This window comes from Camelus ferus, chromosome 18 (assembly GCF_009834535.1).
Source record: "Camelus ferus isolate YT-003-E chromosome 18, BCGSAC_Cfer_1.0, whole genome shotgun sequence".
Classification (NCBI taxonomy): Eukaryota; Metazoa; Chordata; class Mammalia; order Artiodactyla; family Camelidae; genus Camelus; species Camelus ferus.
Window position 1 is genome coordinate 6,074,725 of NC_045713.1, and position 12,240 is coordinate 6,086,964.

General features: G+C 49.9%; 1 long non-coding RNA gene across 2 annotated transcripts in view; it reads left to right on the forward strand.

The window, feature by feature from the left end:
* Positions 1 to 10,839: 10,839 nt before the first annotated feature.
* The window catches only part of LOC116657469, a 35,943-nt gene continuing 34,542 nt past the window's right edge, over positions 10,840 to 12,240 (forward strand). For both annotated transcript variants that reach the window (XR_004312567.1, XR_004312568.1), the window contains exon 1: positions 10,840 to 11,051. This is a non-coding gene — a long non-coding RNA (uncharacterized LOC116657469). The remainder of the gene's footprint in view (positions 11,052 to 12,240) is intronic.

Sequence of the window (12,240 nt, forward strand, 5' to 3'; positions counted from 1 at the left end):
AGTTCATCACCAGTGGTCAATGATTTAATCAATCATGCCTATGTGATAGAACCTCCTTAAAAACCCCTAAACAGAGAGGGGTTCAGAGAACTTCCAGGTTGGTGAACATACCCAGGTGTGTGTGATGGCACGCCTGGAGAGGGAATAGAAGTTCCGTGCCACCCCCAACCCCATTCCTCACCTTACGCAGCTCTTCATCTGGCTGCTCATATACCCCCTTCCTAATATCCTTTATAATAAACTGGTTACAGTAAGCACGGTGTTTCCCCAAGTTCTGTGAACAATCAACAAATTATCAAAACTGAGGAAGGGGTCATGGGAACCCCTGACTTTGTAGCGAAGTTGGACAGAAGTGTGGATGCCCTGGGCACCCGATACTTGCAATTGACATCTGAAGTGGGGGGCAGCCTTGTGGGACGAGCCCTTAATCTGTGGGGTCTGCCCTAACCCCAGGCAGTTAGCATCAGAATTGAATGGTAGGACACCCAGTTGGTGTCCCAAAAGCTGGGGGATTGGTTAGTGTAGGGGAAAAAATCCTACACATTTGGTGTCGGAAGGGTTAGAGGTAAAAACAGTTTAGAACTGTCAACATCTGTTTTGTCCTCTGAGTTGGGAGCTTCCCAGGACATGGATGGATGGTTTCAGCTGTTTGCCCAGGGCCCAGCTGTGCACGGGTGTAAGGGAATAGATGGCGCATTCCAGAAGCTGCTGCTCCAACTTCCCAAAGAGAGAGAGAAGAAACCTGCTGTAACCGTCAGAAAGGGGACAGAAAAGAGTCAAAAAGACACGGAAATAGCTACATACATGGGAAACACAATTCATCCTGCTCTTCATGCTGGAGCCGTATGAAAAAAGAGCCGTCTTCTCATCGAGATCGAAGATGAAAGCTAACATCGCCGCAGGCCCGGTCACAGAATCCATCAGTGACGTCCTCCCCCTTGACGGATACTCTGCCTGATCACCAGAGTGAACCCCGCGTTCACATCTACAAGTGCATCGCTTTGTGTTGCGGGCAAGACAAATGTCTTACTCTCCTTCAGCTATTGGATCTATTGGTCATGGTCAGCTATGGTTTCTCTCTTGGTAAGTGTGATTATTGGGGAAAGATGTGAAAATCAGTCTATGTTCATATTTCTAAGGGTTCAGCTCAGCCAATCTGAAAATCATGCGTATAATTGAAACGTGGCTGCAGTCAGTACAGCAAGTACAGGGCTGTCTGACCCTGCGGGTGTTGACCCCATGCTAAGGAATACCAATCATATATTATTTGTTTCTTTTTCTTTAAAGGTGGAGTCCAAATGGTGAGATCCAGGGGTTTAATATTTTCTTATCACCAACCATTAATTTGTATAGAAATGACACCAATATAGATGTAGAAAATAATATAGTTTCAAGCCAGGAGACCACACGCGGTTTGAAACTTGTAATGGATAAGCTAAAATTTATTTGTAACGTATGAGGAGTTTAAGGCCAACCTGGAAACTTCGAGGACTCGTGGTGTTCAGGTTCAGGGGGTAAGGGACGGGCTGATAAGACATGTTTCCTACATTACTCGTGCCAATGTTTTGCCAACAAAATACATCGACAGAGGAGAATCATTGGCAGAGCACAAGGAGCTTCTGTTTGGGGGATGGGGGGAAATCTCTGCAAAAATTCTGAAAACACAGGAGATGTAAAATGCACCTGAAATCATTGCAATTGGGAGGGAGAGGATATTGATTTCCTGGTGAAACTGTCACTAACAAATTATTATCTGTTCGCTCATAACAGCTTGAGGAAACTAGAACATACCTGAAATTCAGAGAAAAACATATTTTATTCTTTGGAAAACAGTGTTTATCGTGAAGAAGTCATGACAAGTACATTTCACCTGTGAATGAAGACAGCTCGGAGGGCATTGCTGGCAGAGATAAGGCGAGGTAGACTCACTTATAAATCAGCCACTGCCTAGAGAAGTTAGCAAATTCAACATGAAATCACCAGAAAAAGCAAACCTGCCACGTTACAAGGCACGGCAGATGAAATCGTTATTTCCTGATTCAGTAAGATGTGTAGCAAGGTCACTTGCTGGGCAGTGAAAGAACCGCTGTAGTTCATGTAAGAAAAATCTCCATCACTTTCTTAGTCATAGAGATGCATGGATTTTGCTAGTATTGAGAAGATCAACTTGGAAATGGTCATAAAGAGTGATCTGCAGCAAAGTGGGGTTCGTAACACGGGTGGTCAAATCCACAACGGAAGGCTTGACAATTGTGGGGAAAGTTTGGCGGCACTGCATGGTGTGAGAAGGAAAAATCAAAGCTCTAGGGGCATGTTGTCATGCCCATTGGTTAGATGGTGCAACACTGAGGACTTTGCAAAAACTTCGATGAGCTTTCACTGTGTTCAACCCTTTGTCCGACGCTATCCATTCATCTGGGAAAAGACTGGCCGGGCCGTGACCCAAAACACCCATAACAGGAGGGACCCAGCAACGTGAAGGACTCAGGTAATTTGCTGGGTCGTACATCGCCAGGCTTTATCTGCTGTGATTGGAGCGGCTCCCAGAGATTATTGAAACTTTGAAAGCAGTATTAAATGATTATCAGACACACAGGTGGCCCATGGGTCGAGAATTCCTATACATGTGCTAAATGTTACAGGAGGGTTTTTCATTTTTTTCCTGATGAGCTTCAAAGTGAAACCATAGACGTGTTTTCATTGCCTTCAAAAGTAAGAGCAATCTTTTTTTTTACTGTGTATCATCTCAGAGAAATGATGACTATTTCAAAACCATTTGGTGGAGAGCAAAGGGAACTTGCCAAAAGCTAATCTCAGGGGTTCAAAGGAAAAACAAAACAAAAGAAAAAAAATCCCTTCCCTTCAGAGAAGAAAAATTCTGGCGTGGGGCAGGGTGTGTGTTTTGGGGGTGGTGGTGGGGAAGATCTTGGAAATTCAGATAGTGAATTTTTCTCTGCTTTGTCAGAACAGTATCCAACAACAGTCAATCCATAAAAGTTTGGTTACTGTATTACTAAATTTAAATGCACACTTTTCAGCAAATGATTACAGCAAAACAAATTATATTTTTATATAACTGCTTAAGGGCAGTGAACCGGTATGTGAAGCAATGGCCAGACATATGGGATACATTTGCAGACCCAAAGTAAAAAGTCCCTAGAACTTGAGTCTCACCAGAGCTCAGTCTCTGCCATGATGGCTTGTCCCAGCTGGGGGTCAGCACCATCACCCACTAAGTGCCCACATATTGGCCGACACTGGGGGCATCTGGGCAGGTGCTGGCACCAAAGCTCGGGAAACAAAGGAGCTTGGTGAGCCCTCAGAGAGGCAGGCGGGCTTTACGAGTTCTGTCTCACCCCTGAGAGGCTGGCCCTGGGATGGGCCCAATTTCTGTATTTTGCCCTTGAAAACTTAACTCATAGGTCCCCAAAATGTGCCCCAGTTTCAGTTGGAGGAGTTGTGGTCGTGAGAATGACATAGTAGAAATCATCATATTATTTTGTGAAAATACTCACAGGTTCTTAAAAATATACACACAAGCCTTTTGAAAAGTAGTTAACCAGAGACCTCTGGTCAACTTCTCACTCATGTCCACTACTGGAGAGGGATTTATTACTGTGTGCCAGTAAATGGTCATCCTTTGCCTGTCAAACACTTGGATCAAATTCTACTGAATGAACGAATGAATGAATGAATGAATGGGTGACAGGGTGAGTTTCTATGGTGGCTGAAGGCAGGCAGGCAGGAAGTTCTTGGAGCTGGAGGCAAAGAGCCCAGGAGGAGTGTCAGGACGGCAGGGCAGCACTGGTCTAGCCGCCTTCCCAGAGACTCTACATTTTGGATCTGACTCCTTTGAGAATGCTGCATGGGGCTCCAGGCGGTGGCTGCCGCTGGGCGGGACAGAGCAGGCTTAGCAGGAGGAGTCACCAGCTCAGGGATGGCCACCCACTTTCCCACTTGCAATGCCTTGACATGTAGCTCTTGTCACCCCACGCTGCCACCATCTGCAGCTGTGTCCTCCACCAGAAGCCACGTGTTGGACTGGTGGGTGCCCTGAAAAGAGCCCCCTCTGATGAGGGGCTAGCGGAGCCTGAGTGCCCCCTCTGTCCTGCCGTAGCCCTGCCCCAGGGCCTCTGGGAGCCGCAGCCCCGCCATGGGGCATGGGGGCCGCCCGGGCTCTACTGGGCGGTGCTAATTCACACCTGTCCTTCCAGCTCCCCAGGGTGGGGCCAACAGCCAGCTCCTTGAGACCCCCGACCTCTCTGAGGGAGGTTGTATTAGAAAGATTTCTCCAGAGAAACAGAACCAATAGCATACATGGAGAGAATATAAGGGATTTATTGTTTAAAAAAAACTGGCTCAGGGGGGAGAGTACAGCTCAGTGGTAGAGCACGTGCTTAGCATGCACGAGGTCGTAGGTTCAATCCCCAGTACCTCTGTTAAATAAAAAAATGAAATAATAATTAAAAAATAAATAAACCTAAATACCTCCCCCATCAAAAAAACAAAACAAAACAAAACCCAAAACAAAAACAAAAGAAACTGGCTCACATGATTGTGGAGGCTGAGAAACCCGCACAATCTCCCAACAAAGCTGGTGCTGTGGTTTCCACTTGAGTCCAAAGCCTGGGAACCAGGGGAGCCAGTGTTTAAGTCCCAGCCTGACAGCACGAGAGGACCGCCGTCCCAGCTCACGTAGTCAGGGAGGGGCCCGGTCTTCCTCTGCCTTTCAGACCTACCCAGGCCCCTGATGGCTTGGGTGACACCCTCCTGTGTTGGGGAGGGCAGTCTGCTTTCCTCAAGCCACTGATCCAAATGCTAATCTCATCCAGAAAGACCCTCACAGACACACCTAGAAATAATGTTTAGCCAAATATCTGGGCACCTCATATCGTGGTCAAATTGATGCATAAAATGAACCATCATGGACATAGATGGTGGGTCCTAAGCAATGGAGCTGCAGGCCAGCAGGCTCTGTCCTGGAGCCCCGCTGGCTGGTTTCAGGGCCAACATTTGCTGTCTCCTGGGGTCTCAGAGAGAGAAGCTAGGGTAGGGGAGAACCTCCCCTGAAGACCAGACACTGCGACTGAGTTCTGACTCTGCACTTTGTCAGCTGGGTGGGGACCCTGGACTTCTCTGAGCCTCAGTTTCTCCAACCCTAAAATGAGAATAAAAATTACACTCTCCTTGAGGGTGATAGTGAGTCTTGAGTGAGATAATGGACAGAAAAACACTTTGTGAACTAAAAAATGTAGCACAAATGTGAGATGTGACTGTCAAAATTCCCAGCTTGGTTCTGAACTTGTAGCACGTGTCCGTCCCTTCCTAGGGCTTCAGCTTTTCCATCTTGCACAGGGTGGCCAGATAAAATACAGACTAAATCAATTTTTTTAGCATAAATATGTCCCAAATATTGCACAGGACATACTTACACTGAAAAATGTGTTTCTCTGAAATTCAGATTCAACCATGTGTCTTGTATTTTTACTTGTTAAATCTGACAACTTTATCCTTGTAGGAAACCAAGGTGAGTGCAGGCCTAATCATGGGTAATCTGCAGCACACACTCAGGGGACTAGGAGAGAAGAGGTTTTGTTTTTTGTTTTTTGTTTTTTGTTTTTTTAATATATCTCATTATCCCTGCCTCAGTTGGGGAGAAAGCTCAGGGCTCAGGGACTAACCAGATCACCCAGAGAGTAAGGCAGAAGGACTGGGCTTCACCCCAGCCAGTCCCAGCTCCTGCCGACCAGCCTTCTCCGCGTAGGGTGGGGCATGGGCTGCTTTTCTCAGCGCTAAGGGCAGCCTCCGTCTTCTAGATAACTATTAAAAACAAAACTTCCTGACATGTGTGTTGAAGTGTTTAGGGGAAAGTGTACTATTGTCTGCAATTTACTTTAAAACATAAGAAAAAAAAAGAAGGAGGACTTATGGGTGGATGGAGGGAGGAACAGATGGATGGATACAGGGTAAAGTATTATTTTAAAAAATCAGTGCAAGGGGGCCGGTATAGTTCAGTGGTAGAGTGTGTGCTTAGTATGCACGAGGTCCTGGGTTCAATCCCCAGTCCTCCATTAAAAAAAAAAATTAAAAAAAAATATATACACACACACACCTAATTAAGCCCCCCCCACAACCCCCCCCCCCCAATTTTAAAAACTTCTAAAACAAAAAAATCAGTGCAGAACCTAGGCAGAGGTTGGTGTACTTCGCTGTGACATAATTTCAACTTTACTGTATGTTTGAAATTTTTCATAATAAAATGTTGGAAACAATTTAATGAAAACCAATTTAAAACACCACTCATTGTCAAAAAACTGGCAAATACAGAAAGGTAAACCCCCAAATCTCCAATCTTACAACTCAGCAGTATTTTGTGGCATTTCCTGCCTGCCTTTTTCTAGGCATTTGTCGGCATTGTGGATCCCAAAATTAGGATCGTGCTGTGGGTGGTTTTTTCATTTCTGCTTCTGTTACATACCAACGAGGGTCACCAACGTGCAAGACATGCAGGCACCACGGTGGGCCCTTTGCAAAGATTACCTTATCCAATCATTACATCTTCCCGACAGTATTGCCCCCATGCCTGTGAACCGAGGGAGCGTTGTCTGTAATAGCTACATGAGAGATATTCCATCACATGGAATTGTTTAGCTGTTACTGGAAGTTTAGCTTGTTTCCCATTTTTCACCACTGTAAGTACAGGCAGGCCTTGGAGACGGTGCCGGTTCGGTTCCAGACCACGTCAATAAAGCAAAAATGGCCATCAAGCAAGTAGCACAAATTTTTTGGTTTCCAGTACATATAAAAGTTATGTTCACACTAGACTGTGGTCTATTAAGTGTGCCTTAGTATTATTTTTTTTTTAAAATGGACATACATTAATTTAAAAAATACTTGATTGCTAAAAGATGCTAACCGTCATCTGAGCCTTCAGGGAGCTGCAAACTTTTTGCTGGTGGAAGGGTTTGCAGTACGCCAAGACTTAGCAACATGTGACACACAGACACGTGTGAGCAAGAGTTGTTGGAAAAATGGTGCTCATAGACTTGCTTGACATGGGGTTGCCTAAAACGTCGATTTGTAAAAAAATGCAGTATCTGTGAAGCACTATACAGTGGAAGTGCAATAAAACGAGGTCTGCCTGTAACGCTCTGGAGCACCCTGGGGCAGAAGACTCTCTACTCATTCCTGTCCCCCTTCCCGCAGGACGGCTTCCTCGCCTGAGCATTTATCTGGCTCCGGGTCCGATTAAAGAATCACCACCCCCTCCTCTTGCAGACATTTCACTGTCCTCCTTGGGCTCCCTCTTGGGGCCCCTTGGGGGGCTGGAGGCAGCACCCACTAAGGCAGAGCCCCTCTCCCCCATGCCGGGCCCTGAAGCCCAGGGAGGGGCAGGGCCACGCCCAGGAGGCCCACAGCTGGTTAGTACCAGACTGTGGCTTCAGCGCCTCTCTGTCCCTGGAGAGAGGGGCTTGTTGGGGAGCATGGGGGTCAGATGTCAGGAGGCCTGTAGGGGTGCAGGGCCTAGAGGACATCTCTGGAGTTGGGGGTGGCATCTAGAAAGAATGTGGCCATCAGCAAAGAGCAGTAGGGTGGGAAAGATCTTTTAATTTTATCTTTGTAGTCGAATGTGTCATTTACATCCCATGTCTGTCCGCTAGTATCTGCTCCTCGGTCCTTAGAAGATACTTTGGTCTTGTTTCTCTATCTCTGTGTTAAACCTGGAGTTGAAAATCAGACCGCCACCTCGGTGCTGGCCGCTAATGGAGAGAGGAGGATGGAGAACTTGATGTGCCCAGTAATCCTTCTACTCTGCTTTTTCAGGGAGGTGGTGAGGCTCGGGGGACAGAGGCACCTGGCCTGGAACCCCAGATCTGCCAGGTGACCTTGGGCACACGGGTGTTCCCGCTCCCCAGCCTCAGTTTCCCTATCTGTAAAGCAGAGGCAATGTTTTCTGTTTCCATGGGTGATGAGATACAGCATACGCAGGTGTGCATCACCAGGGCCAGGCGCACAGTAGGCCCCTACCTTGTGAGTGGGATCGCCTCCTCCCCACCCCAACCTTTTCCCGCCTCCTTAGGGAGGTCCACTGACTTGCAGACTTGGCTTGGTTCCATCTCGCCCAGCTCTCTTCCCTGGAGCCCGAGTGGAATGTTTTCTCTTCCCTCCTCCTCCTCCTCCCCTTCCTGTGCACTGTCTGTGGGACTCCTCCAGTGTCCCAGGCTCCCCCAGGGCGGCCCGAGCCCTCTCCCTGCCCGGCTCCTGCCCTATAGCCCACCAGGCTGTTTCCAATTTGGACACGATGCATCTTGCCCCTTCAGATCATAGCCGCCTCTTTGATGGAACTAATGATGATCTAGGGCTCCGGGGCCCTGGACCTCCCCAAACTGAGATAAATCCTGCCTCTTTACAGACAAGGGGCCTCCATCCCTGTGTCTGATCCCCCTCCTCCAGGCCGAAGGGGAGGCGTCTCTGGGAGACGCTGTGAAGGTCTGACCCAGGGAGACAGGAAGAGAAGGATTTTTTCCAAGGCTCCGAAGAGGGTCCTAGCATCCAGTGGGGGTGTGGAGAGGGGAGTTGGTAGGCTTGCCAACTAGGCACACCTTATCCCAGTAAGACTCAGGGGCACAAGCTGGAGCAGGAAGGAAATCACTTAGGCTGGCACTCGGTTGTCCCAAGCAGCCCCCAACAGCTTCTTCGCACTGTTGGGGATACAGGGAGGAATAAGACCCTACTTCTTGTTCCCAGGGACTCACGCTGAGGGAGCGGGATGGACAAACAGACTGTGTGCTGGGGTGGCAGTGGTGGAAGTGGGAGCTGTGGGAGCATGGCAGAAGGAACCTGACCTAACCTGGAGAGCCCGGAAGGCTTCCTGGAGGAGGCAGTCCTGATTCTGGGCCTTATACAAGTGCCCTACTGGGCAGATGCTGTGCCTCGCGCATAAAGAATTAAAAATAGAAAAGGATAGTAAGCCCTAAATCATAAAACTTAAACATATGCAAAAAACGAAAGAGCCCTTTCTAGATTTTCTGATTTGAAAATTTGGATGAGCCTGTCAACGAAACTTTGTTTTTCTGTTTCTGCTGGTGCCCTTTGCAAACATTTGGATATTGCCTGGCACTGGCTGAGTGGAGACTGGGCAGTAAAGGGGACTGAGTATATGAGAGGGGTGGGCATTCCACAGAAGGGTCTGAGAAAATTCGACACTGTGGGTGTTAGGGTTGGCAGTGGCTCCAAGTAGCTAGAGTTCCGGGCGCCTGGTGGTGGATGTGTGTCTGGGCAGGAGGTGTCATTCGGGGGATAATCTGCTTTTATACCTCTGTGGCTTTCCCTGAACCCAGAGTGACTCTGGGGCAGGGAATGTATCATCTCTACCGCATAGACCAGGCCGAGGCAGGAGCTGGGGCAGGTCTAGGGGACAGATGGAAGGCGGGCCCATGAAGCCACACTCAGAGGTTGGTTTTATCCAGTTAAAGACGAGGAACCACTATCAGTTAGCAAGTTGGGGTCATCCAGGAAATCCTCTCTGGGCACTGGGGCTGCTGCCATGCCTCCCATACTGCTCCCCAGCAGTCCCTGGATTCACTGGGATTGACTGGTATCCCTTGAGCACATTGTGTCTCTGAGCCGGGCCATTGGGTTGTGGGGAGCAGTGGGCCCCATGCTTTGGGGGGTTGGGGGGCTTGTGTAAGAGCCAGTAGTGAGGGGAGTGGAGGGGGTAGAAAGATCTGGTTTTGCCCAAGGACACTCCTTCCTGGAGAGGCAGCCCCCCCGCTGGCACCCCTTTCTTCCCAGCACCCCAACCCTGCCTCTCTGCCTTCCTGACCTTTCACCTCCTTCTCTGTCACCTGCTGTTGCCAGCAGCCCAAATTCTACCTCAAATGTATTAATTCAAAAATTAACATTAATTCAGGATTAAAGAAATATCTTTGACTTTCTGAGGGTGTCGCAAAGCTGGGTGTGAATTTATTAACTCCGCCAAGGGCTCTGCTCAAACCACTGTGGTTGAGCATCAAAAACACACGTGACCCTCGGGCATGGTGGGGGGGGAGCAGGTGCTCAGCCGCGCCCTCCACAGCCAGCTCCTCCCTTTGGGGGGCTAACGCAAAACAGGGGCTTCTCTTGGGGGCACCTCAGTCATCTGCTTGGGGGGCTTCAGAGAGCCTGGGCCCGAGCTCTACCTACCCCCAATTTTCTGAGCCCTGTAGCTCCTCAGAAGAGGCTCTGGAGAGGCCTTCCTCCAGGCTGGTGGTGACCCTTTGTAGGGGCCAGAGGACGGGATGAAGGTGATGGAGGTGGAGGTTAGCTCTGTCAGTTGTCCTTGCCATGGGCCAAGCCCTTCCTATCCAGCCCTGCCACTTTGAGCTGCTTCTGTCTGGAATCCCACCCTAGAAACCCCTCTCATCTTCCCAAATAAGGAGTGTGTGGCCCCAGTCTCCGCTAGATGGGAAACCCTGAGGGCAAAAGCTGTTCTTGCTCATTTTTTTGAGGCCAGAGCTTTGCTCAGGGCCTGTGAATACAGTAGGTGCCTAATAAATGCAGTATGGAACTCTGGATCCAGCACACCCTCTCCAGTCATCCATCAGACAGCTGTGGCCCTTGGAGAGTGGGCTTTGGGGGAGGTGGTCTTAGGCGGGGGGTCACCCAGAGGCCTTATGGGGGGTAGCTGGCAGTCGTCCTGCCCGGTGAGCTGGGCCAGGCACGGACCTCCACCTTGGCTTTGCAGAAGGCGCCCGCAAAGGGCGGAGGTTTCTCAGGGCGGTAGCCCTGCATCCGGAGGAGGAGGCGGAGGCTGCAGTCTGTGCCCATCACCTGAGCTGCACCGGGCTGGGAGGATAACAATTATTGGGAGAGGTTTAAAAAAAAAATCATTATCAAATAACTATAGCTTGAAAAAGTTGGCGGGCTGGAGGGAAAACGTGGCCTGGATTGCGCGGTGGCTGCCTCCGCTCCGGGCGCGCCGCGCCGCGGTAGCCAAAAATGGAAGGAAGCACATCTGTAACGCATTTATGTGATGTTCACCTTTGAGACCGCGCGGCTGCAAGGAGGCGGTGAGTTCACGCGAAAGGAAAAACTCTTTAAGAGGGCTTCCCTTAGGGGACCTGCCGGCGCGGGCGGAGCAGGACGCATGCGGGGCGGGGATGGGGATGGGGGTAGGGGTAGGGGGTGGGGGTAGAGCTGAGGCCACTTCTCTGAGCCTCAGTTTCCCATCTATGCAATGAAATCGCCGCATTTTAAGTGTCCTTCCAGTGGGGACATCCTAAGAGTCCCATCTGGTCACTTGTGATTCTATAAGTGTCCCTGATGAAAGGAGAGGGACTTGCCCCTGGGTGGGGACTGGGCGGGGCCCTCCTCTTGTCCTGCGGGTTGCCAGGCTCCTGTCATTGCATTCCCAGCCCTCTCTCAACATTCCAGAGCCCATGACGTCTTCTAAGTGAGCATTTGTCTCCTGAGCAAGACCAAACCCACCTTCCAGAGCAGTCACCGCTTTGCCCATGCAGAGGAGTGCGAGGTGGGGGAGGTGACCCTGCCCCTTCAACCTTCTCTTTTCTAGTCATTCTCATCTCTTGGGTCTTTATCACACACCCCCTCCCTCGGCCCCCTTGACATCCCCTGTCTCCCCCAAATTCCATTTTCCCTGATCCCCATCACCTGTCCACCTCCCTCCTGGGGATTTCCTTCCTAGAGTGGTCAGCATGGGGTCCAGCCCTCCCCCCCCCCATCACTTTGAAGGTGGCCCAAGCTTCCCCAGCCTCACATCCCAGGGCCCAGTCCTGCCTCCCAAGCAAAAGTAGACTCAGGCTGACTCAGGCTTCCCAAAGGACCTCTGAGCTTTTCAAAGTTAGAGGGGAGGCTGGAGAGATGCAGGAGTGAAGTGCAGGGACTCTTCCCCCTGGACCTCACTGTGCCTGGGAGGGCGCGTGCGCGCGCGCGCACACACACACACGCACACACACACTATCCTCACTTGCCCAAGAGAGGCACAGCTGCGCCAATCCCAAGGCCCAGGACTTCTGTCTACAATATTCTGTTCCTCCTCGCCTTTGCCCACTAGGAGACAGAAAACACTGGAAAGCTATTGTCAGGTGGAACCAGAAGTACACAGTCCCTTTGCACAGCCTGTGTCCACGTGCTCATTTAAAAATAGTGAAGACAGGGTGGGGGCAGGGTATAACTCAGTGGCAGAGCGTGTGCTTAGCATGTGTGAGGTGCTGGGTTCAATCCCCAGTCCCTCCATTA